Below are 23,492 nucleotides of genomic sequence, written 5' to 3' on the forward strand. Positions count from 1 at the left end.
GCATAATTGGTGATTTTACCTAACAAAAGAAGTGCTGATGTCCTTAATATCCTTATTCTATGTGACATTAAAACTCCAAGAAAACTCCAGAAAAAGTAGGCAAAGGACAGCAGGCAACTGAGAAAGAAGAGATAGAAATGACCAATCGAATTAAATGCAAATTAGAATAGATGCAAAATTAAATGCGAATTAAAACCTAACAGTGCAGAGTTGTTAGTCAGTTTTAAGAGTTGGTAGCTACTCGGGTAGAAAAGGCTAAGAGATCTTGATAAATCCACACAAGGAATGTAATGATTGATGAGTGAGAACTGGACATCGGGGGATAGGAAAACCAACACCTGAAAAATAGTTTGCTGCGAGAGGCTCCTTGCAAATTGGCTCATTTAGTTTACCCTGAGATTTCTGTTCTGCAGGCTCACAAACCCATTCCTTGGGACCACCATGGGGAGGCGGAAAGATGCTGAGTTGAACTTTTGGCACGCGGCCCAGCCGGGCTTTCTTATGTAACAATCGCCTGAGCTAGTTAGTATGAGAACTTTTGAAATAAAAGCTAAGAGTGGCCAAAACAAATATGAGGCCAGATTAAAACCAACTTGGCCAATGTTTCTCTAACATTCCTGCTTTATAAACATCGAAAACAGTAATAAAATAGAAGGCTGTGTTTTTGCCACAAATCAGTCTGTGATCGCTGTTTGCCCGTGTCTGTTACATTGTCTTCACTATCAAAAGCTTGAGCATTCCACAGAGTCCATTGAGAGCTTTCGAAACACTAACCCAAACAAAACAAAAGTCAGGGATGGAGAAAGGCATGTTCCCTGTTCTCTGTGTGGGTGTCACAGAAGTTTTCTCTTTCATAACTGTTGTTGGATCTTTCAAGCAAACACCTAGAACTCTCCCCTCTCCGGAAACCAGGTATTTGTGGACCAGGTGATGTACTTGATTAGCATGCTGTGCCTTTATTCCCAGAAGAAAGGGAATGGGACAGAACACTCTGTCAAATAAACAATTGCCCAAGGTCTTGGGCAAGAGAAATTGGGACAGGAAGCAGACAGTGGACTCTTTGCCCCAGGTAACTGCCTGATAAGGTAAACACGCCATGTACAATGAGTTCCTGTCCTCCTGTGATAAATATTTATATGCTGAACCCTGTGTTTGAAAGCACTAAACCATTTCTCAGGCTGAACATTGACCTTTGGATGCAAAACACAGGGCTAATTTTACAGGTGATGTAATTAATTTGTGTGGCTCAAAGCCGTAGTGGGAACAAGAGAAATTGTTGTTTTGGTGATTGTTTAAGAAGGATTCAGCCGGTGTGCACACCTTTCAGGGAACAGTGTCGACTCACAGTCTGGAGCTCTTCTTAGTCACACCTGGAATTCAAGGCTTTTAGGAAGATGGCGATGTGGAAGTTTATCCGCGAAAGGACTCAGGTTCTCCAGATGTTAGAAGAGGTGATGAACTCGACCCTGTGTTTAGGCAGGGCCTCGTATTATTGCTCAGAGTGCACCGAGGACTTTATTTTTAACATATGGGTTTAGCATGGCCCCAAATTTCTGTGACCTAGATGTATTTCACGTTAACATTAATAAAATATGCAGGCGAACCATTCTTTCATGGTGAGCTGAATTAACTCCATCCCCCCAAAAAGTAAAAAGCCAATGACAAATGAGGGAAGATATTTTCCACAAAACAGCACTGTCTTTCTAGGTGGTAGAAGCTGGAAACCAGGGTCCATCCTCCTCCCTTCCCTCTCTCTCACCCCCGTGTTCTGTGTATCTAAAGCCCTCGTTGCACCCCTGAAAGATCTCAAATCCACATACTGCTCGCATCACATTTTGCCAATTTCCTGGCTTCTCCGACTTGTTCTCTGCACAGGTGTTCCCGGGCACTAACTCACAAAGACCAAGCTCAAGGTCTTTCCCCCACAGCGGGCCCTCCTGGGCTTCTGTTTCTCATTAAACAGCACCCTCTCCAGTTCTACTCATGGGACCTGGGACTACTTCTTAGGTCTCCCCTCACCCTCCCCTGACCCACGCTTTACCAGGTCGTGTGGATTGTCCTTCTGGAACGCCTTGGAGCCATCCACCCATATCACAGGGTATTCACTGCCTCCAGCCTTTCTCAGGACACCTTCACCTCCCACGTGGACCACAGAAAGGGCCTCCCATGACCTCTGGGGTCCACTCAGCAGCCCTGGCTTCATCGTCCCCAGAGAAGCCAGAGGGACCTTTCTCAACCACAGACGTGATTTTCAATCACTTCCAGGCTGAAAACCATTTTTGACTTCCCTCCACCCTGAGGATGAAGATAAAGATCCCCATTCCACTTTCAGGGGCCGAGCCACTACCCCCCTGCCGCCCTCAAGGTGGCTACTCAGAGCTCTAGCCACATCAACGCCCAACACAGAGCCCAGTCGGCTCTCCACACTTTCCCCCCACCTTTAGTTCACTTCTAAAAACTCATCAGCTTCTGAGATTAGCTTACTTACTAGCCTGCATGTCACAGGTGCCCGGTGAATATCTGTGGGATAGATGAACGGGTGAAAGAGCCAATCAAGGAAACTTCCGGGTGATGGGTGGTGAACTCATCCAAGAAAATGGCAGAGCTTAAAGAACCACGAGCTATGCACCTAGACCTTGGATGGCTGTCTTATAGCTGTGGACAAAGAGTCTAGAAAGGCAAAGTAAATCATTGCCGGCCGCCTGTCTGACTGCCTCACCTTAATCTGGAACTCTAGTCTCTGCGCCCACCCCCACTTCCCTTCACTTGTCATCCTTCACCTTCCAGCTGAAAGCACATTCCCTCCTGTGTTTGGACACACCCAGCTCCTTTGGGCCGCAGGGCCTTGCACGTGCTAACATCTCTCCAGCCCCCACCCCTCCCACCACAGCTGCTCATTTCCTGCTCACTCCTCCTTCCAATTGCAGCTCCAGTGTCACTTCTTGAGAAGAACCTTCCTGAGCCATGGACTGGATCAGATCCCCTCACGGCACACAGGCCCTTGCCTCTACATGGCTTATCCCATTTCGTAATCACATATTCGGGTAATTCTGCCACGACGGCTTCTCTTCCTGCCCCATGAAAGCCGGGATTGTGGGGTTTTCCTCGCCCCGTCATGCAGGCCAAACTCTGACACGGCAGCTTGTCTAAAGAGGTGCCCAATGACTATTTGGTGATTTTTATGTCGCAAAAGAAGTGTTGATACTCTTACATCCTTTATATATGTGATCCTAAAACTCTAAGAGAACAGGTGGGCAAAGGATTTAGCAGGCAATTCAAAAAGGAGAGATACAGGAGTGCCTGCGTGGCTCAGTCAGTTGAGCATCCGACTCTTGGTTTCGGCTCAGGTCATGATCTCAGGGCTGTGAGATCGAGCTCTGCATTGGACTCCACGCTGAGTGTGGAGCCTCCTTAAGATACTCTCTCTCCCTCTTCCCTCTGCTCCTCCCCTGCTTGTGCTTTCTCTCTGTCTCTCAAAAACTAAAACAAACAAACAAACAAAAAACCGTGCTGGAAAAACTGGACATCCACATGCAAAAGAACGAAGTTGAACCCCAACCTAACATGATATGAAAAGTTAACTCAAAATGGATCAAAGACCTAAAACACAAGAGCTAAAACTATAAATCTCTTAGAAGAAAAACAAGAGAAAAGGTTCACGACACTGGGTTTTGCAACGATTTCTTGGATATGACGCTAAAAACACAGGTAACGAAAGAAAAATAGAAAAAAAAAATTAGACTTCACCAAAATGAAGAACTTTAGTACATCAAAGGACGCTATCAACAGAGTAAAAAGGCAACCCACAGAATGGGAGACAAGATCTGCTAATCGTACCTCTGATAAGGGATTAATATCCAGCATATATACAGAGCTCCTAAGACTCAAGAACAAAAAAACAAACTACCCAACTTGGAAACAGGTCAAGGACTTGAATAGACATTTCTGCCAAGAAGATAATCAAGTGGACAAGAAGCACATGAAAAGATGCTCAACGTCACTAATCACTGGGGAAATGCAAATCAAAACCACAGTGAGATACTACTTCACACTCAACTTACACTTCACACTGCTTCACTACTTTAGGATGGCTATTTTAAAAATAATGAAAAAATATGGAGAAACTAGAACCCTCGTGCACTGCTGGTGGGGATGGAAAATAGCAAAGCCACTGTGGAAAACAGTATGGCGGTTCTTCAAAAAATTGAAAATAGAATTACCATAGGATCCAGGGGTTTCACCTCTGGGTGAAAAAGAATTGAATCAAATTGAAGTCAGGGATACAAAGAGATCTTTGTACACCCAAGTTCATTGCAGTGCTATTCACAGTAGTGGAAACAACCCAAGTGTCCAACTGCACATGAATGAGCAAAGAAAATGTGCATCCGTTCAACGGATGCTAAGGATTCGGGTGTGTCCCCTCAAAAGTCCTGTGTTGAAGCCCTAACCCCAAGTGGGATGGTATTTGGAGGTGGGGCCTTTGGGATGTGATTAGGTTTAGATGAGGTCATGAAGGTGGGGCCCCTTGATGGGATCAGTGCCCTTGTAAGACCAGACTCCAGACCGCTTGCTCTCCCTCTCTCTGTCCCCACCAATGAGGGCATAGACAGAAGGTGGCCTCTAGAAGCCAGAAGAGCATTCTCACTAGAAATCAACCATGCTGCAATCTTGATTTTGGACTTTTAACTTCCAGAACTGTAAGAAAATGCATTCCTGTTGTTTGTCCCCCAGTCTCTGGTGTCTCATTAAGGCAGCCCGAGCTAAGACAATGGAATATTATTCTGCCTTCGAAAGAAATTCGGATACACACTTCAACAAGGATGAACCTTGAGTGCATTCTGCTCAGTGAGATGAGTCAGTCACAGAAGGACATCTACTGCATGATTGTGCCTACATGGGATACCTTGAACAGTCAAAGTCAGAGACAGATGAAGTAGAAGGATGGCAGGCGGGGGCTGGTGGAGGAGGGCGTGGAGGGAGGATGGGGAGTAAGTGTCTCATGAGGACAGAGTTTCAGTTGTGCAAGATAACAATAGCCCTGGGGATGGACGGTGGTGATGGGCGCACCACGGTGTGAGTGTGCTTGATGCCGTGCAGCTGCACACTTACAAATGATAAACTTTGTTGTGTCTAATTTACTACAATTAAAAAATTTTTTTAGTTATTTTTTCCCACAATTAAAAAAAAATAATCTTTTCAAAGGTCATAGTAGCTCACACTACATAATACTTACTGTTCAGGTGCTGTATTTGTTTCAGTGACTGGTTCTCAGAACAGCCCTAGAAGATGAATAATATTCTTCCCATTCGTCCCATCAGAAAACTGAGGCACTGGCCCAAGGTCGGCAACTGGCAGCGCATGGGCGGGATCCAGCCTGCAGACTGGATGTGTAGGTAGAGTTTTACTGGAGTGCAACCATGCCCATTCATGACCTATCATCTTGGCTGCTTTCACGATACACCCTCAGACTAGACTGGTTGCAGCAGAGACCACGGCAGCCCCCAAAGCTTCCAGCTCAGGACAGCTTCACCCACCGTTTGCAGGGCCCAATGCAAAACGAAAATTCGAGGCCCCTTGTTTATAAACTGTTAAGACTTTCAAAGCAGAGGCAGCAGAGCATTAAACCAAACGCGGACCCTTCTAAGCCGGCGGCCCTCTGTGATTGTCCAGCGTGACGCCCATGAAGGCAGTCCTCATCTGGCCCTTACAGAAAAAGCTGAACACCTGCACTAGAAAATCTGGCAGCCCGCCCTGAAGTCATGCGGGTGAGGTGAAGAGCTAGGGTTTGAAGCGCTGCAGGGGTCCAGGATCTGTGCTCCTGACCTCTCTGCTTCTCTTAGGGGCTCACTCCAGAGCACCGGTGCTCTCCAGGAGACTCCCGAGTTTGAGCACAAGGTGTCCACAGAGCCCGGAGACCACCTGGACGGGGCAGCTCTAACCAGTTCCCAGGACAAGGCCCGAATCCACGCCCTGCTCTCCCCCTCAACCACGACCACGGTTGACTCACCTGGATACCTGTGCAGCCTCCTCCCCGTCTCCTGGTCACCTCCCCTCCAGCCCTCTTCCCTCCACCACCCATTCTGCTCACCTGTCACTTCCTTCATTAGAACCCCCCGTGGCGTCCTGTCCAGTATCTGTCCCAAACAAGCCTCCCTCCCTGGCCTCAGCCCCCTGGCCTGGCTTTTCCTTCCAGTGCGAGTATAGGGTCTCACGGCAGCTCCCGTGTCTTCCAGGTCTCAGCTCAAATGTCCTCTCCTCAGAGGGGCCTTCCCGAGCCCCCTCGGCCCCTGTCACAGCAGCTAAAAGCTATCCTGTGGACTCGCTTGCTCACCGCCCATCTCCCTACTTTCCCACAAGAGGGTAGCTCCAGGGCCCATGCCTGCCTGGTACATAGCAGGTGCTCAGTAAATGCTTGTTGGCTGAATCAATGAAGTATCAGAGTGATCTTCTAACTGGGAGAGTTCATCGTCTTAAATGCAAAAAGTTATCCATCCACCTTGATGTGTTAACTCCCCAGGGGCCTGAGGCCAATGACCTTAGGCAAGTCAGTTGACCTTCCTGAGCCTTGGTTTCTTCTTCTGCAAAATTAAAAGTTGGACTAGAGGGCACGTGAAGCTCTTTCCCAATTCAGACATCCTACAACTATGTCAGAATATCACTACTCACTGCCGACACCTCTGTTCCCATTTCCCGCTCTTCCCACTGGAGAAGGAAGAGAAAAGGGTATATTTATGGTGTCTAAGGAAAGAGATGAAGCTTCCAACCCTACACAGAAGAGATGTTATTTTCTCATTTTAAAGTGTTCTGCCTTCAGCGTTCATGTTTTAATGCTGTAGCTTTTTAATGTTTTGGAACATCAAGTACAAGCCTTGACCTATTCCTAGGGTCCTAACAGGGCTTCCGTGCCTAAGACTGAAGGCAACAAGTACGCTGTCAGCTTGAGGCTGGTGCCGAAGTCACTTGAAAGTCCTACCCACGTGGAATGCTGAAGAGTGAACGTACAAAGATTCCTTTTAGTGACTTCAGTCTAGACTCCGAATATCTGAAAGCCTGCACATAATCATTAACTTTTATTAGGGACGTATCGGGCTTTACGGCAGAAATAATGTAATTATTTGCTAGTTCCCCATCAGTAGAGGCAGGAGGACCTATGTGGAGAGCTGCTAGATTTCGGACAGAGATTTTCCTCAGGCACTTTCCAGTTATTACACCCAGGGAAAGGCCATAAAATTGATATCCGGCACCAAATCACTTTTACAGCTGGAAACAACCAAAGCTACTGTATTTTCATTCTAGGACTACAGCTCTCGATCATGAAACATCTCAGCATCCCACTTGCTACCCGTATTTTTATTTTGTTTTATTTTATTTATTTATTTTTGGTGGCAATGACAGCCACCAGAGTTAAGATTTTATTTTCTCTACCTTTGGTTGTAGAGGAGTGTTTTCGTGCACTTTGAGTAATAGGACCTTCCCCGTCCTGGCTCCCTTTATCAGATTGCCTGCGACATTGCGATCCTTTTCCTCTCTCCAACTTCCAAATCTGTGTGATGTGTCTCAGGAGAGGCAGAAGTTAGTCACCAACACCCACTTTTACAAATAGGCTGTCCCCAACTTCTCTAAAGAGCTAACCATGCTTGGGAATCCGTGTTAGCGAGGACCTGGGTAAGTGGTTCACTGCTGCTGCAGTGAATAGTCACAGGATGAATATAGGGTCATTGAAAATTTTTCTTTTTGGAAAATGGAAACTTTCATTTTTCACAGCTTTGTTGAGATACAACTCACATGCCATACAGTTCACCCACTTCAAGTGCACACCTCTGTGGCTTTTCGTGTATTCACAGACTTGTGCAATCATCACTGCGGTCAATTTTAGAACGTTTTCATCACCCGAAGAGAACCCTGCACCAATTAGCCATCATGCCCTCTAGTCCTCTCTTCCTGCTAGCCCCTGGCAACCACGAATCTGCCTTCTGTCTCCATGGATTTGCTCATTCTACACATTCCATATAAATGGAATCCTACAATATGTGGTCCTTTGTGTCTGGCTTCTTTCAGTTTGCCTACTGTTTTTAAGGTGCATCCCCATTGTGGCAGGTGTCAGTACTGCGTTCCTTTTATTTCCAAATCATAGTCCATGGTGTGGATGTACCACTTTATCCATTTATGGATTGATGAGTTATTGGAATTTTAATGCTGGAAGGGACATGGCAGGTCTTCCAATGCAACCCTCAATTTTACAAAGGAGAAAGGAAGCACAGAGAGGGGAGGTGACTTGTCCAAAGTGACACAAACAGATTGGGAGACCTGACACTAGAGCTTTGGTTTTGTAAATCATGAAATATTTCATGCATACTGAAAAGTATAGAAAAAAAAAAAAAATGTAGTGAATTTCCGGTTCACAGCCTTCACCCATTTCCCTTTTGGGTTCCCTTTTATTTAATTACTTGTAGGAGTTCTTGGTAAATCCTAAATGTGAATCATTTGTTGTTTATAAACTGTACCTATCTTTTCCCAGTCTGTGGCTTGTATTGTCCTTTTGATTCTGCTGTTGCTGATGTTTGGTGAACAGAAGTTTTTAATTTTAATGAATTATCTGTCCTGTTCTTTGTGGTTTGTACTTTCTGAGTCTTGGTTAAGAAATCTGTTGTTAGTATTCTCCTAACTTTCCCTCCCATTTTTTTTTTCAAATTTTGCTTTTCACATTTAATTTAATGGAATGTACTTTTGTGTTTGGTATGAAGTAAATTAATTAATTGTTTTCTAGATGCACAATCTGATCTTTGGCACCAATTATTGATCACTCCAGTCTTGTATCACTAACCTGTTGTAGGGGAGGAAAAATATCTTTTTCCTTCTACCCTTCTAGGTTCTTGGTGGAGGCTCTGTGGCAAAGATAGATTAACAAAAAGTGTACAAATTTACTTAATATAAGTTGTACATGACCCAGGAGTCTTCACAAGGAAATGAAGACCTGAAGAATAGTTAAATCTGAGTGTTTTTATACTGGGTTTGATGAAGAGTGGAAAGTCATGGGAAAACATGATAGGACAACTGTGTATGATCCAAAAGGAGTACACTGGGGGAAACTTAGCAAGGTCTATTCATTCAGATTTCTCTTGGCACTCCTCATCTTTGAAGATAAGGATGCTCCTTTTCTCTGGGTACAGAAAGGGCATCTGTCCTGTGAGGGTCTATGATCTACTTCAGGGGAAGGTCAAAGAGTCCTTCACGCAGCTGCCATTGCTCAAATTCCTTCCATTTAGATTACTTAATATGCCAAGTTGCCATATTTGGGGGGAACACGTCTCAAACCCTGTCACGACAGTGCCACCTCTACCACATAAATAATACCCATATATCTGCGGGTTTAATTTTGGGCTCAGTTCCTTTAGTCTGTTTGTCTACCTCTATGCCAATACCACATGTCTCAATTCCTGTAAGCTTATAATAAGTCCCAATATTTAGAAAGGCAAGGCCCACAACTTCTCACCTTCCCTTCTTTCTTCAAAATAGCCTTAACTATTTGTCCTAACTTGTTTGCTTTTCCATCTAAACTCCAAGATAAGCTTGTCAATTCCTCAAATTTCCCTTTGGGGCTCTGATTGGTATTATCGAATTGATATATTAATATGGAGTGTGCTAACATCTTTATGAGATATTGAATATCCCTATCCATTAAATGAAACATTTAATATGTTTCAATACCTACATTTTAAACAATTTTATAAATTGCATAATTTATAAGTTTTATAATTGTAGTTCTACGATTTTCTTTACAGAAATAGTACATATATTTTGTTATATTTGTTCCTTGGTTATACAATTTTTCTTCCTCTTATAAATGGTAGTTTAAAAATTGTACTGTTGCCAATATATAAGAATACACTTGAGTTTTAAGTATTAATCTGAAATTCAACAGCCATGATAAACTCTCAGTTCCAAAAAATGTATTAGTTCAAATATTCTCTTGAATTTTATGCGGTTGATCACATTATCTGTGACCTATGATTATTTTTTCTTTTCTGTCTTACACCTTTTATTGATTTTTCTGTTCTTAAATGCACAGGTTAGGACATGAATCCTTCATATGGTTAAATGGAAGTGCAGACAGTGGGCACTGCTGTCTCATGCCTGACATTAAAGGAAGGTTTCTCATTTAATCTCTTTTTTTTAAGATTTTATTTCTGGGGCACCTGGGTGGCTCAGTTGTTAAGCATCTGCCTTCAGTTCAGGTCATGATCCCAGGGTCCTGGGATGGAGCCCTTCATTGGGCTCCTTGCTCAGCAGGAAGCCTGCTTCTCCCTCTCCCACTCCCCCTGCTTGTGTTCCCTCTCTCACTGTGTCTATCTCTGTCAAAAAATAAATAAAATCTTTTAAAAAAAGATTTTATTTATTTATTTATTTGAGAGAGAGAATGAGTGGTGGGAAGGGGCAAAGAGAGAGAGAGAAACAGATTCCCTGCTGAGCAGGAAGCCCAACACAGGGCTCGATCCCAGGATCCGGAGATCGTGACCTGAGCCAAAGGCAGACGCTTAACCAACTGGGCCACCCAGGCACTCCCTCATTTAATCTTTAAGTGTGATTTTGCTGTAGGTTTTTGGCAAATGTCCTCTATCCATTATGGAAGATCCCTTCTATTTCTAAGGATGAATCTTTACTCTGGTTTTAAGAACAGTTTTTATTAATTAATATTTTCATTATAGAATAAGATATGCTCATAGAAAGCGAAATCAAATAGGAGGAAAGTAGAAACACACCTTCCCAGCCCCAGCCCTTCTCTTCAGGCAAAACCACTGTTAATATTCCTTCTTTCCTTCCAAAAATTCTCAATGCGCATATTAACACATATTTATATGCCCTGTTTTTCCACACGAAGAGATCACACTATACTCCTGTTCTGTAATTGGATTTTTTCAAATAAAGCATCTTGGACATGACTCTATGTTAGCACACATAGTTCTATGTCATTCTTTTTAATGGCTGCAACATATTCCACTGTATGGATGCCCATGGTTGTTTAACCAGTTCCCTACAAATGTACTTTTAGGCTGTTTCCTTATTTGTTTATTAGTCTGTTTGCTGGCTGTTACACATAATGCCTTAATGAACAAATCTTTGTACATTTGTACAGGTACATCAGCAGGATCAACAGGAAGAGTTCCATATTATCTAACCCCCAAACCCCTTTCCCTGAATTACCCTGCTCTTCACTAAAGGAGACTCAGGAAGACTGTACTTGCTTCATTCAAGACCCTCCAAAACACGTGGGTCTTTGCATCTCCTTCTCTCCCTGACAAGAATTCAGGCCAAGGACACAGAGGGCAGACAGCCTGCCTTCTGGTGCTGTTCCTGTGGACCCATGGGTTCCTCTTGGCCTGTCTCAGTCACTGCAGACTTTGGACCCAATTGTTTATCTAGACTCACAGTGTCTCCTGCTCCTTCCCGTCTGTGTCCTGCCTACTTGGGTGCCTGGTACCTGTGAGCTCCTCCCCACTTTCAAGAACACCCTGGGTCTTGGACTTGGCTCCATGGTCTCTGCTTGCTCTTCTTGACGCTGACTCGTGCTCTACGTCTCCTGTCTCTATGACATTCGTTTTGTCCTTCTTGTAAAAACTGACTCCCACCCCCACCCCTTGCCTGATCTTGGTCCCGTGTGCCTTTGAAGGGGATCAGAATATGCCATCTTAAAATATGCTACTTTGGCAGAAGGATAATTTTGGACTGAAGGCAATTGAGAAAAAGTGACCACAGGAAGGGCTCTCTGCTCTCCAGCTATCTGCCTGAAGGCAGGGCATACGCTCCCCTAGTGAAGGTGTCCTAGGCTTCTCTTGTACCAGGACGGGGAGAGCAACCCTATCAACAGAGATGGAGATGGTACTGAGGCAACTCTGCATAAGCAAACCTTACGAAGTAATCCTGTCTGCCATTGGTTCTCCCATATTTTTACCTTCCCACAATTTGCTGCCCCCTAGAAGCCCCCTCTTCTTTGTCTTGGCTCTTTTCCACAATATAATGCCTTTTGTTAAAATGGTGCATAAGCCCCCAAGTCTAACTACTTCTTTGGGTTTTCACTTTTTTGTGAAACCCCCGTGTACATAAAATTAAAAATAAAATGTGTACGCTTTTTCTCCTATTAATCTGTCTTTTGTCAGTTTAATTTGCACCCCCCAGCAACGAACCTAAGAGGGTTGAGGAAGTTTTCCTCCCCTACGCGGTCCATGCTCCATTCTCAGCCACAACCCTGTGCTGACCAAGGAGTCACTTGATTGAGCACACTCTCTCACGTACTCTCTACCCTCCAGCCAGGGGATCTTTTAAAATGAACACCATATCACATTACTTTCTCTTTTAAGATCTTTTTATGGCATCTCAATGCACTTAGAGAAAACACAACCACCACTTAGTGATGCCTTTCGCTCCCCCCGGCAACTCCTGTGACCACAATGGACCACAAGCTGCCCCTTCCTCAGTTCTGGCCCTTTCTTGCTTCATGGCTTTGGATACGCAGCTCTGTCTGCTGGACGCATCCTCCACCATCTCTGCAAGGCTCAGCGTGCTCCCCATTAAAAGTAGGTATTATTCTTTATCACGGCAGTTCCTGTCTTCCTCCTCTGCCAGTTCACCATGTTTCCCCCACCAGACTGCAACTGATTTTCCTTGGAGGAATTACCTGTCCCCCATAATATGGTGTCAACCCACATGCCCCTCCTTCCCAAAGGATGTGGCAAAAGCCCAGCCAATCAGACTCTCCTCTCTGGAATTTGACCCCTGACAGTCTGGCATTTGAATTTTCAACAACAACAAAACAGTTGGAGCAGATTTATTTCAAAGGTGGCGCCCTGAGGGAATGCCCCTTAGCTGTTGTTCTTTTGACAATCTGTCCCCCTGGCTACCCCCCCACCCCCTCTCCCTTCATTCCTGCCCATCCCCCTCCCTTCTTTACACCCCCCCTCCTTTTCCTTCTGTTCTAAGAGTTTTCCCTTCTCTCCCCTAGCCTCCCCTCCTCATCAATCTAGCTGCCTGAATTTCTGTTCTTGGCACTCAAAGAACCTGCTGACACTCTGTACCACTTCCCTCCCCCCCTCTGGACCCCCTCCTCCCCCCCCCATTTATCCAGAGCCCTTTATAAATATTTGATGAAGGAATGAACAAAGACTAATAATGAACGTGTGGTACTTTTCAAGGGAGTAAGACGCACTGAAAGGAACGGGAGCGAGGCCTTTCAAGAAAAGCACAAACAGCATAACTATTAATTGCATCATATACTTTTGGCTTTGTTTATGCTGCTTCCTTGGGCATAGACACGTGGTTTCTAGGAGCCGGCTGGGACGGCTGAATAAAGCTCTGTACCGTAAATTCCTCTGCACTGAAACATTCCATCTAACCACCCTCACCACTGGGTGATAGCAGCGGTAAAAATATGGGATTTTTCTTTTATTTATTCCGATGAAAGGGAACTTTTACTTGATGAGGGCCACTTTCTCATAATTTTCTAAATGCTGGAGACCGTCTGTTTCACCTCTTGACCTCATGTGTTGTTAAACTGATTCTTTTCTCTTTCCCCCAGTGATATGTTGCTGCATTCCAGTGACCAACAGGAAGATGTGGAAGTGAGTGCTGACCTGCACCTGCTGGGCAGGAGGGAAACAGACACATCCACAAGGAACTGAAAGTGTCCATCCCCAGACTCCGTGAGGGCCACCAACTCCCAGTGCCCAGCATGCTGCAAAAGCTCAATAAATATATGTTCGATGGCTGGATCTAGTTACTGGTGTTTTTGTTAAAAGGCTAACATTGCAATAAAGCAACTTCTTTTTTCCCCCTTGTTTCAGACATAAACTAGAGTGATGGAATTCGGAGTTGGAAGATCATCTCCTCCAAGTGTCCATCTAAAGATGTATTCCCTCTAGATCCTTTTGGCATTTCCGCGCAGCTCTGGATTTGGGCAATTTTCCCTTACATGAAACCAAAGACCATATTGCAAGTGTAGACAAAACCAGTCTACGCTTTAACATGTGGTCAGTCCTCAACTATTTGGAGGCATTCCATCCTTTTTCTCTGGGACCAGCCCCCCAAGATCTCAGACTAAAAGAACCTTAGCCCCCCTCCCTCGCCCAACTCACTATTTCAACTACACTCCAGCCCCTTTACCAAAGACCCCCTTCCGTCTATTCTCCAAAACTGGGGTCTCCAGCGCTAAGTCCTGGCCCTTCTTCTACCATCACTGTAAAGGTTCTCCCATCTCACTCATGCCCAAGACTTTAAACATCTTCAGTCACCTAATGTTTTCCAGATTTACACGTATGACCCTGACGCCTGGTCCCCACGCCAGACCCACATCTTCAGTCAGCTCTTTGGCCCCTCCCTTGGATGTCACACCACCTCACACTCTACCTGCTCCCACCTGGACCCTCTCTCAGTGAGCAGCAACCCCTTCACCAGCTGCTCAGACACAAACCTGGGAGTCCCGATGCTTTCTTCCTTTTCCCTCCTCTCCTCAATCCCAATTAATCACCAAGTCTTATTGCTTGTTTCTCCACGGCTTCTCAAATCCCTCCTACTCTCTGCCTCCCCCGCCATCACTCTAGTGCAAGAATTTCTCACCTGAGCGGTTTAGGAACCTCCCCTCACTCCTTTCAAAAAACTCGTTGATGACTTCCCATGGGACCTAGAATAAAATCAAAATATGAGCCACCCTCCCTGACTCTTCACCTTAATTCTCTGAGTCTCTACTCTGTGATCACAACTGTCCACCACTCTGGCCTTATTTTGGCTCTTTGGGAAAACCAATCTCTTTCTACCGCAGGGCCTTTGCATAGGCTGTCTGGGTCCCCTCCTCCCAGGCCTCCTGCTTCCCTGAACCCCTTGGTGTTTTCTTATAACACCTAGACTAATTTGTCGTTTAACAAGAAATGTATATATATATGTATATATATATATACATATATATATACACACATATATATATGAATACTTACTTATACATATTTTTGCTGTATGCCTGTCCCCACAACTAGATTCTAAATTCCATGCAGGCAGGAATCTGGTCAGTTATCTTTCTCCCATGTCATTCCCAGCACCTAGGAAAGCTCTTGGCACATATTAGGTGTTTGATAAATATTTGCTGAGTGAACACGCTGATGATTCAAGTACACATTTCCTGCCAGTCTCTCCCCGGTGGCCCATGGGACTAAGCAGCTCTAACTACTCAAAACCCACCTCATTATCTCTCTCCCCAATCTGTTTCACCTTGTGTAACCTGGCCCCATGACCCTGGGGGCCACCATCACCCCCATATCCAGAGTCAAGCCAAGTCTTGTCCATTCTACATCCTTAATTACTCGTATTTCTGTGCTGAACTTTTAAAAAAGATTTTATTTATTTATTTGAGAAAGAGAGAGCACAAGTGGGGAGGAGGAGGCAGAGGAAGAGGGAAGGAGAAGCAGACTCCCCGCCGAGCCGGGAGCCCGATGTGGGGCTCGATCCCAGCACCCTGGGATCATGGCCTGAGCTGAAGGCAGACGCTTAACCGACTGAGCCACCCAGGCGCCCCTCTGTGCCAACCTCCTCCCCTTACCACTCTGAAGGTTTTTTTCAACCCACAGACCTCACACCTGGTTGCCTTTGTAGCTTCTGATCCTGGGAAGCCCTCCTTCCAACAATGCTATCTGCACCCCATCAACAAAGCACCATTCCTAACTTCCCTATGAAAATATCGCTCCTTTCTTTGTCCTTAGTTGGGGAGACATCTCTCTGTCCCACTCACCCCCTCTCCAAGAGAGGGTCAGCTTCCCCTATCAGTGGGTTTGTGAAGAAGGGATTGAGCCCCTTCCCACACCAGCCATGCCCTGCTCCTTGGTGCCTGCAGCTTTCTAACTTAGGGATGAATTGGCAGGTCCACTTGGCTAGGAAACCAGCAAGGCCACGTCATGTTCTGGGATATCCTCTTTGTTCAGGAATAAAGATGATGCTTTGATCTCCACCTGCTGACTCCTGTCCCAAGGGCACCATCCTAGTGCCTACCCCCGGAACAGCGAACCTTAAACATAAGATAAAAGGTATGAAGCACTTAGAAGAGCGTCTGGCATAGAGGTTCTTCAGAAATATCAGGTAAGGTAAACTTGATGGGGAAGGGGATTATTACCAGCCCCGGTAAACCTCAGCAGTCCTGCCAAGCCCCGACTCCAGGGACTCACACATTAAGCCAGGGGAGGTGTTCATCCAAAGTAAAGCTGTGCACTCAAATGGGAGGGAAAGAACAGCACTTCATGAGCAAGCCCCAAACCACACCATGATCCCTCAAACCAGAGTGGTGCTGCCGAGAACTGGCGCCCAGTCTCTGCGGGGGCTGCTTTCATTTCCTGCGGCCTGCAACCCACTTACTCTGCATTGAGGGCCAACGCTCGCTGGGGCGGTGACTCAAAGCCTTGTCATCTTCCGATTAATTTCTTCTTCTTCCCCCTCCTTCTCCCGCTCCGCCTCCTCCCCTTCCTCCCTCCTCCTCCCTCCTTCTCTCTCCCTCCTCCCCCTCCTCCTCTTCCTGTACTTTCCCCTCCTTGTCCTCTTTCTCCCCCCTCCTCCCAACCAAATCCCAGACCTGCCAGGTCTACCTCTGCAGGATTCCTAAACTGTCTCCTCCCCTCATTGCTCCTGCCCGCTTGCTTCTCTGGAGGATTTATTCCCACTTCCCAGCTGTATGGCTCCCAACCACCCCTCCCCCACTCCGCAGCCAGAGGCTTCCTTGCTCTTGTCATCCCCAACTTGGAAACCCCTTGACAGCTCCCATTGCTCACAGAATAAAGTCCAGACATGTCTCTCATCCGCTCCTTTTTCAGCTTCTGGTCTTCTCAGCCTCCCCCGAGGCCCACCAAGCCCCGGGGGGGGGGGGGCGGGGGGCGGGGCAGACCCATGAGCCTTCTTCCCATTCCTCCACAGGCTGTGCGGTCTGCAGACTTCTCCTGTCCTATTAACCTTTCAAAGGTAGCACACCCGTCCAGATTCTTAGCTCGAAATGGCAAAACTGGCTAATTTAGACAGAAAGACAATTTTGGAAGGGTATTGTATAGAGCAGCAACCATAGGAAGGCTCAGAACCAGACTTTAAAACAGCCAGGATGCCGCACACCTTGGGCCAGGTCATTTCCAGGGTCCCAGGATCGTGCCATGGTCACATGAGCTGTCGCCTCAGCTGGGGAAGGGTCTACGATCACTGTAACTTGCTGTGGATCTGTACTTACTTGGAAATAAAAAGTTTTAACCAAAGAAAGACAAGCCAGAGCCAGGCAGGGATGAGGCAGGGATGCCGGCTGCGAGGGAACAGGCCCATGCTGTGCATGCCCAGTGCCATCCGAGAGCATGGATCAGCCACATCCAGGTCTCCAATCCACGCCCCAGCTACAGGGGAGGAGACAGTCTCGTCCCTCATGCGTCTGTCCAGACAAGTGAGGTCTGTTCCCACCAAGGCTCCCCACTAGGCAGTTGAAATCAATGACGGGAAGCCAAAGAACAGGGCACAGTCCTCTTCTGGGAAAGTCTGTGGCCCCCTGGCCTGGAGAGTTTGCATATCTTTATCACAGCAGCTCTGCAACACCCGGGTCACCATTCATGCCACGAATATTAACGAGCGCCTACCTGGGCCAGCCACGCAGGGGACACTGCAGACAGCAAAGCGAGCAGGACTCCTGTGCTCAGGTCCTGGCTGTCCTCCCCGTTTCCTCCCTCTTTGCCTGATGGTATCCCCTCCACACAAAAGTGCAGGAACAGTATGGGACGGGAGGAATCCTGCTTCCCTGGGGCTCTGGTGGCTCCGGCAACACGGCTCCTTTGTCTGCTGGGACCCCCCAGGTGTCCCGCCCTCATCATTTTCTGTTTCCCTTTCGATTGTGCTGTGCATTCCTGAGATTACTCTCAGAGGCCCCTATCTTGTATTTGCCCATGGGTAGGTAACTTTCTTTTCTTTTCAGGTATCTGCTCTTAAACATCTCAGCTCCCTCCCTGGAACGATGTCCATTTCCCCCTCTTTGGAAAGTTGTTTGTAATGACACAGTTGGAACCACTCTGAACCGATCTCCCCTTTTGAGATGCACGTCTTAGAATCACGAGACTTCTCCACGCCCTTTGAGATCTCCCACCCTGATGATCAGAAAATACGCCTAACCCTGTGTTATCCTTCTCGGATACCATGAATCCTAAAATCACATAGTTGGCTACTTCCAGATTTCTATCATGTCTATTTGGCTAATAGTCCCTCCATAAGGTAGCCATTCCTGGGAGTAGTTCTTTTGAGACATGAAATTGTTAGTAAGTCAAGAATTTGTCGAAAGCTTCATGATCTAATTTCCACTTAGTAGCAAAATGGCCTTCTTAAAACATGAAGTAGATCATGTCACCCCCCTGTTGAACGCCCTGAAAGCCCCTGCCTGCCCTCCTCACCAAGCTCATCCTGTACCACTCCTACTGTGTTCTTTCCATTCCTTGAATATCTCCAATGTTTCCCTGCCCGAGGACCTTTGCACCTGCTGTGTCCTCTCTCCTTTGCTTAGCTAGCTTCTTCTCTTCCTTTAGGTCTCAGGGTGGATTTTGCAATCTCCAGGAGGTTTCCTCTAATTACCCTTCCCTCCTTGGGTCTCTCTCAGTTATTCTCCACCTTAACCCCTTGCTTATTGAGTGCCAAGGTCAACTTGCAATTACAGTATTTCTTAGTCTGTTAACTTGTTTGGTTTTGGTTCTGGTTTTTGCTTGCTTACTGCCATTGGAAGGCCAGGTTTGGGAGGACAGGGACTATGACATCTCTCTCAGTTCACCACTGTGTCCCCAGCACCTATCCCAGTGCCTGGCCAATGACTGATGCTTAGTAAACTTGGGTGAAACGGGTGGTGGTGAAAGAATCTGATTTTTGTGCAGATGCTTCCAGTGGATGTCTCACTTCTAGACTCTGCTCTCTGCCCGTTTGCAGAGCTTGGTTGGAAACAGGATGGACTTTCTCCTGGGTCCAGATGGCCTTCAGTATGCTGTGAAGACAGCTAACTTCTGTCCTTCTCTTAGCTTTACCCTAAGTCCCTCTTTATCCCATGTCCCTCAGACTTATAGCCAGGTCTCTCCGTTTGGGATGGAGCCCTGCCTACTTCATTCTGCGAGATCCTGCTTCCGGGCCACAAGTATCACTTCTGCCTGTCCTAACTTTCCCCCGGTGAATCATCGGGTACTTCCTGGCCTCCTGTTCTTTCTCCATCACCCCGCTGTCCTGCACAGCAACCCAAAGCACTGATTCTTGGGAGTTTTTCTCCCCCCTCTGCAATATTCAGCTTACGGCGGGCTCGCTATGCAGCCGGTCCTTGGGCAAACCCATTCTGTCCCTGGCCCGTGTGTCCCACTTCCAGCTAAGAGCCTCTGTATTCTGGAATCTTAAGACCTGCAAGATCCAGGAAGTCAAAATTCAAATAACAATTCATCTCTCTCGGGGCACCTGGGTGGCTCAGTTTGTTAAGCGACTGCCTTCGGCTCAGGTCATGATCTCAGGGTCCTGGGATTGAGCCCCGCGTCGGGCTCCCTGCTCCGCGGGAAGCCTGCTTCTCCCTCTCCCACTCCCCCTGCTTGTGTTCCCTCTCTCGCTGTCTCTCTCTCTGTCAAATAAATAAATAAATAATCTTAAAAAAAGAAAAATTCATCTCTCTCGTTTTCTTTTTCAACTATTCCACGTCAGCAGGAAGAGATTGGGAAACCTCTCCGCTGCCTCCTTCAGTGTTGGGCCAGGGACCCCAGTCTCCTGAGGGTGCTGCTGGGTGGCCAGGGCAGCAGGCTGGGGGTGGGGGGGCTGGGCAGCCACTCCAGGTAATACTTGGGGAGACCACACATCTCCCATGGCCATGTCGGGTCCAGGGGGCCCAGCCACGCCCCTTCGCTAGGAGTACCCCACCCCCGTGACTCATCCCTCTCTCCCAGACAGCTTCCCTGCTTCTCCGGAAGACATGGTTTCTCCCCGGGGCCTTCCCACCCCCACCCAGCTCTACTCGGGTTTTGACTCCTTGAGCGTCCTGTTGTTCTGTGAGCACGTGTGGCCCGGCCCTGCTGTCTGCCGAAGGCCCAGGTGCCACACCAGGACCAGCTCACACCTTCCCTGAGCCCCAGCCAGCAGCTATGCTTTCTCCTCTGTTCCGTGTCCCAGTCTCCTGCTTTGATCTTGTCCTGGGCTTAGAGGGATTGACTGCTTCCTTCCTCCATTCCTACTGGATTGTAAGGCTGCATCCATTTAGACACAGAAGCCCGAGGTCAGGACCACTTCTGCCCCCTTTATTCCCCCAGGCCCAGTACTAGGCACAGTCCCGGCACAGGGCAGGCTCTCTGATCTTTGTCGAATGAATGAAGACACTACTTCTGCGAACTCTTCATCCCCCTTGGGGAAGCCAGAATTCATCCTGGATGGTTTCGTCTGCTCTCTGGGCTTGATAACCAGCTTGCATTTGCTGCTGCTTTCATCCAGAAGGATGCACACTGCTTGTTGCCGGTCCCCGGGACTGCCATCTTGGTGTCTGGGATGGGAATGGAATCCCCAGCAGGGTTCTGATCGTCCATGGTTGTGAGGTGATGCACGTGACGTACCTGTTTGGGTGCTCGGCACAGCAAATAAAGGCAGGTACCATGACTACAACAGTCAGGAGGAGGAGGAAGAGGAGGAGGAGGCTGAGAAAGGTGATGGTGATGACCAAGGTCAGGATGAGGATCCTCCCTGGCTTACTACTGAGCTGAACTGTGTCTATTTCCCAGGCTTGCGTTCATCCCCACCCCATCCTGAGGAAGCGTTAAGCCACTTCCTTCTCATACTTTCATATTTTCTCCTACCCAGGATCAGAAATAAAGGCTTGGCTCCTATCAGCAAATCATGACCAATCAGCACAGCCAATGAGAGCAGCCAGGCAGTGAATCACCTGGCAAATGGGAAGAAAACCCTCCAAGGAAGAAAAGCATTCACATTTCTTTTGTTTTTGATTTGTAAATCTCTGCAGTTAGGACCTCTTATCTGTTTGTCTCCACACTCAGGAAATGGATATTCTTGGGGTTCTGGGGAGGATACGGATAGGTCTAGAAAGAATGTTCAAATGGTTCCACGCAACAACGATAAATGGGATGTTTCTTTCCCCCAGTTATTTATCATATAATAAAATCTGATGGATCAGATTAAATTATGGAACCACCCATCTTAATGAGTCGAATTAGAAAATATTGTAGGGGAGGAAAAAACTTTCTTCATCCCTCTTAGGTTCCATGCCTGGGGCCTGTGAATTAGGCTGACAAAAGCCAGATTAGCAGGAAATAGGCGTACCAATTTTATTTGATATAATATTTTCATTTTCATGTGAGCAGAGGCCTTCATAGAAAAGAAATGAAGACCCAAAGGAGCGCTTATACTTTGGGAACTTATATACCCTTTTAACAAAGGGGGATAAAATGTGGAGAAGTGACAAGACAAAGGAAAAGGTATGTGAGCTTCTAGGGATCGTGAATGTGGGAAGATAAACATACAGGGGGGAAACTAATGAAGACAAGGGTTATTTAGTAAGGTTTTGTTTATGTAGACTCATGTCAGCACCATCCCCATCCCTGGTGATATAGATTGTTCTTCCCTTCCTGGTAGGAGGGGGGGGGAACATCTTCAAAGGGAAGTATAGCCCCTACTTTCAGGCAGATACCAGAAGGGCAGAATGAATTTCCTGTGTCTACTTTTTCTCCTTTGCCTTCAGCTCAAAATAGTCTTCATGGCAAAGTAGCATATTTGGGGGTGGCATATTTTAATCCCCTTTAATATTTTAAAATAAATTTAATTATATTACCCTCAAAACTGTATAGAAACCCAAAGGAGAGGAAAATAGGATCTTGGGGCACCTGGGTAGCTCAGTTGTTAAGTGTCTGCCTTCGGCTCAGGTTGTGATCCCAGGGTCCTGGGATTGAGCCCCGCATCGGGCTCCCTGCTCCGCGGGAAGCCTGCTTCTCCCTCTCCCACTCCCCCTGCTTGTGTTCTTTCTCTCGCTGTGTCTCTCTCTGTCAAATAAATAAATAAAATCTTAAAAAAAAAAAAAGAAAATAGAATCTTGCCCCCTGGAGACACGAGATTTATTCGGGAAACAGAGAAGGATCGTTAAAATCAACATTAAGTTACTAACATACAAATAAGGGCGACTAAAATCATGGCAAGTATGTTTTTCTCTTACACAAATTAGATGTTTTCCCTCTTCTCTTTCTGTGCAGCAACGCTTTTTTTTTTTTTTATAACGTATATGTCAATGATTATATACTTCAAACTGGTGAGGTTGAAACAGATTATGGTTGATGTGACTCATTATTTAGAAGAGGATAAATCATTCAAAAGGAAGAGTATCTTATTTGTAGCTTTCCTAAAAAGCTTGGTCTTATCATCCCTGTGAACGGAGGGGATGGGGTTCCCTGACCTTTCAGGAGCCTGGACCACATCACGCCTCTGCTCAGCCCCAAGGTAGGATGCCTGGGCTCTTGCCAGCTCGAGCACAAATGCCCAGGCCTGCCTTCCCCTCTTGAATTATGCATAACACCTAAGGTAAGGGAGTTATTGCTTTGGGCAGAGAGGATTAACTTCAGATCCGATCACCTTCCAAAGACATTCATTAATTTCAGTGGAAGCTAAGACTGACACTCATTCATGTCCAGGATCAGGATGACTCAATGCTACTCAGAATCTTTCCTCCCAAAAGCCCAATGTTCTACAAAATTACATTTTAAACATACTATTCCCATCTCCTGAAGTATAATGGTAAGAAAATGGAATTAATTTCAGTATATATGAGCAAAATCACAGAAGACCATATAGTTAAAAGTTGAGGGTTATATTTACTATAACATTTAAAAGTAGTTTTATTTTTGCTCTTAGGAGCTTTATAACTTTCATAACTATTTACTGAATAACTCTTTAAATTTACAAAGCATCAAGGAGCGAAGTCAGGAGAAGAAAGCATTGTCTTAAATAACCCAAAGTTCAAGTCGGATTTTCGAACGGGTGTTGCCTACCCTCTTGAGGATGAGTCAGTGTCTTAGAGCGTGACCAAGTACCCACAGAGAGGAAGCTTTTAATAAGTACCCAGCTGACTGAAGTAGCCATTCTCCTTCAGGGTAGAAATTAAGAGGGGTAATCACCCAAAGCTAGCAATCCGCGAGCCCCAGTGGTCTCCCAGGCAGGGGGCATTAAAGGTGTCCAGCCTGAAGGTGGTCCTAGTGGGACCATTTTAGGCAGTATAAGTGGTTTCTGCCTCAACTCTGTCTTTTAAAGGCTCTTGCCCTTTGCACATCCATCCATCCATCCGAAAACAAAACACACAGAGGGTGCCCCGGGGTTGCTCATGGAAACAGGGGTCCCTCCTGTCACCAGAATCTCTGCCCGGGACCATGGGTCTGTAAACCCTCCACTCCCCCCCCACGGACCCATTTTCTGGAGGGTAAAAGCAAAGTCAAACAAAAGAGCATTAT

The sequence above is a fragment of the Halichoerus grypus genome, chromosome 5, assembly GCF_964656455.1.
Source record: "Halichoerus grypus chromosome 5, mHalGry1.hap1.1, whole genome shotgun sequence".
NCBI classification, from domain to species: Eukaryota; Metazoa; Chordata; class Mammalia; order Carnivora; family Phocidae; genus Halichoerus; species Halichoerus grypus.